General features: G+C 36.2%; 1 long non-coding RNA gene across 1 annotated transcript; it reads left to right on the top strand.

Moving 5' to 3' along the window:
* Window positions 1-375: 375 nt before the first annotated feature.
* Window positions 376-824, top strand: LOC116398105 (uncharacterized). Its single transcript, XR_004213736.1, has 2 exons — window positions 376-602; window positions 787-824. It is a non-coding gene; the product is annotated as an uncharacterized LOC116398105 (long non-coding RNA).
* The last annotated feature ends 2,984 nt before the right edge of the window (window positions 825-3,808 follow it).

Below are 3,808 nucleotides of genomic sequence, written 5' to 3'. Positions count from 1 at the left end.
GAGACCTGTCAATCACTGTGTAGCCCCGCCCTAAAGCATACCCTGCTTTATGGTCTATTAGAGACCTGTCAATCACTGTGTAGACCCGCCCTAAAGCATACCCTGCTTTATGGTCTATTAGAGACCTGTCAATCACTGTGTAGCCCCGCCCTAAAGCATACCCTGCTTTATGGTCTATTGGAGACCTGTCAATCACTGTGTAGCCCCGCCCTAAAGCATCCCCTGCTTTATGGTCTGTGTGACTCTAAATGGACCATAATGTACTAAATGAACATCATGCTGTACTGAAGAAGACTTGAAACTAGAGATTGAGACCATAAACTCATGTTTACAATGTTTACTGAGGTAATAAATCAAGAGAGAAGTAGAGTTATTTTCTCATAGACTTCTATACAACCAGAGGAGTCGCCCCCTGCTGGACACTAGAGAGAATGCAGCTTTAAGACTCTTTGGTCGCTGCCATTAAAGAGCTGCAGAAGAAGAAGAGGTGGCTCAGGCAAAGTGTTTCTGTGCCGTTCAGATTCTTATTTATCTTCATGTTTCACTTCTCTTCTCATACAAGTTTTCTGTTTTCTGTCTGCAGAACTAACCAGCAGAAGAAGGTGAGTCTCCATGTTTAAATACTACCTTTAAATGATGGAGGAAGTACTCAGTCGCTACTTAAGTTAAAGCACTATTTAAAAAATAAAGAAGGAAACTGAGAGCTGAAGAAAAAAGGTTTTGTTGTTGTTTGAACTTTGATTTACTTCTTAATCTTTTTTATTTTTTTCGATTTTTATTTTGCAGAATAACAACGAGGAGGTTCAGTCCAACGTCACGGAGGAGGAGGAGGAAGAGGAGGAGGAGGAGAAGGAGGAAGAGGAGGAGTAGAAGAGGAGGAGGAAGATGTTAATGATGAAGACTGTCACACTCACTGAGGATAAAAAGGGAAAACACTTCAACACATTCGTCCTTCGCTGCTGCAGCTGCATCTTTCTGCTCAGAGGGAATCAGACCTGCAGGACTGTGCATGTCAACACACACACTCACGCACACACACACACACACTCACTCTGACACACACGTCATTTAAAGGGTCACTACATCAACTTTACTCGTGAAAATGAGTTTGCTGGTCGTGTTTAGTCTTCTTCTGTGTCCCTGGAGGAGAAAAATTCACTCTTATTATTATTAGTAGCAGTAATAATAATAATAGTAATAATAATATATATATTTTTTATAATTATTGTTGTCATTTTTATTTCTTTTTGAAATCTTTATTTTTATTTATTTTATTTGTGTTCATTATTAAACTTCCGTGGAGGTAATGTCAGACGTCTGAAGCCAGAACCAAACACAGAGATCTCATTCACACGTCTTCCCGATGATGTCGCCTCACATGATGTCACTATGACGTCATAGTGACATCATCAGTAGATTGGCTCCGGTCCTTCAACAACGATCACAAAACTAAAGCGCTTCATTTATTCATTCATTGTAGTTTGTTGGTTATTGTGATGAACACAGAATCAAAGAGGCAGTCGGATCTTCAACATGACAACATTTTAACTTTAAAAAGAGTCTTTTTATTAATACATGTACTTTGTTCATCAGGCAGAGAGGCTCTAATGAACAGTTGCATTATGGGAAATGTAGGACCCAGTGTTTCTGGAGTTTGACCCGTAACTAGAAAATAAAAGTCAGGACGTCTCTATGTTTCCAGTCAGTAAAAGGAGGAGCAATAATTAAATCTTTGAATAAATAATACATGGAATATAAAGTGTTTTATTCCCTCACAAGTCCATAAAAAGTTCAGACGTAATAATTCATAATTTATAATTATTTGAATGTGCTCTGTCTTAAAGGGACGCACATTTCTTTTGTTGTTTTGTCCCAGTTTGGATCCCTCAATGGCTTCCCACCACCGAGCACAGCGTCACACCTTCATCTTAAATCTTTCCTCATCAGGATGTGATGTCACGGGGTACCACAGTACACCTCTACATCACTGCACCGAGACGTTAAACCAGCTGCTCTTTAGATCCACTGCAGAGGATCTGATTGTGTGTGTGTGTGTGTGTGTGTGTGTGTGTGTGTGTGTTTTCTTTTATATTTCATCACTCGTGCAACGGAACACGTGTGACGTCACACACGTGTTCCGTTTACAGAACAAAGTCCTGATTTAAGTGAATCAACGTGACTCTCAGACTGCATCTCAGTTCCAGACTTCACACTGATGCTGTTCAAAGTAACAAAGTACATTTACACAAGTACTTTTCAAAAGTACTAATACTTCAAGGCCCAAAGAGTCAATATGTATCAGAACTTTCTTCTTCTTCTTCTCTCCCATTAATCATCTCGCGACCCCTCAGACGTATCTGGTGGCCTCTGGAGGGGCCCGACCCCTATGTTGGGCCCCTCTGGACTAAAGTATCTTCACCTGGAGCAGCTACAACAGTAACATTCTGCTCATTGTACCCTCATACTACAGTTCGTATCATATCTTCATAATAACATAACAATAATTCTCATTTTATGTCGTTACAAGAAAACAGTATTTTCAAAATAAACTTCCAGGAAAAGATCGAGGAACTACAGAAGTTACTCAAAGTAAGTAAAGTACTTTTAGAATACTTTTGTACTTTAACTTAAGTTTGATTTAAAATGCAGGACGATTACTTCTAATGGAGTATTTGTTACTTTGTGGTATTAGTACTTTTATTGATCCGTCAGTTTACAGAATGAAGTCTTCTGATTTCTGAGTGGACTTTTCAACAAACAAAGAAAAACATGAGATTTTCTCTTTGTAACTGGTGGTGTACTACCTACAGTACACTATAACAACAAGTACAACAGTATGACAATAAGTACACATGCTGTGTAGTACTAGTATGTGGTGTGGAGCTGAGAAACGTGTGTCTGAATGTTAAATACTGATGATGTCATATCGATCAGAGACTCTGAGCACAACGCAAGAATGACGTTCACTGAAGACTTATGTAGCCTCATGTTTAATGATTTAATATTTAATAATTCCTATTTAATGATTTAATTATATAATTATTCAATATTTAATGATTTAATTATTCAATATTTAATGATTTAATTATTCAATATTTAATGATTTAATATTTAATGATATAATGATTAATATTTAATGATTTAATGAATCTAATATGTTTTGAGGCTCGTTTTGCCTTGTCAGCAGATACAAAGTAGATTAAAGTTCATAAAAAGAGAAGTTATGATTCCAGCTGCTTTCTTCACCGTTTTATTTTCAGACTACAAATGAAGTGAAATCTGTTTCAAACTCAATTCATATTTATTTATTAGCTGCAGAAACATATTTTAATTAAACTTCAGAAACAAAAAGCACCTTTAAAGATGAAGACGTGAAAAGTGTTAAATCTTGTATCTCGGCTGCTGTAAGCCGAAAACTTTAATAATAATTATAATTTTAACTTTAATCGATGAATCCATCTGCTGCTTATCACAACAGTTTCTTCATAGACAAGAAGCAAATTAATAAGAAAAAAATCACAACAAAAATATTGTTTAAATGCTATTTAAACATAAATAAATATAATGAAACTGTTGAGGAGCTCTGCAGAAAGATTCACAGTGAGAATAAAAAGATGTAAAGAGATAAAGAGATAAAAGCTTCAGGACGCGTTAATTCAATTATTATATCATCCTGAAAAACGTGATATAAGAATAAATAACGGGTCAAACCGCTTCTCCGTCGTGTTTCTATTCTTATGATCATAAAACATTTCATGGTATTAAATGTGTTAAAAGTCTTAAATGAACCGCAGCAATAATCACTTCA

This window comes from Anarrhichthys ocellatus, unplaced genomic scaffold, assembly GCF_004355925.1.
Source record: "Anarrhichthys ocellatus isolate YVR2014 unplaced genomic scaffold, GSC_Weel_1.0 scaffold78, whole genome shotgun sequence".
Lineage (NCBI taxonomy): Eukaryota > Metazoa > Chordata > Actinopteri > Perciformes > Anarhichadidae > Anarrhichthys > Anarrhichthys ocellatus.
The sequence above is the reverse complement of the archived record's forward strand: the minus strand, read 5'-3'. Positions and strand labels throughout refer to the sequence as shown.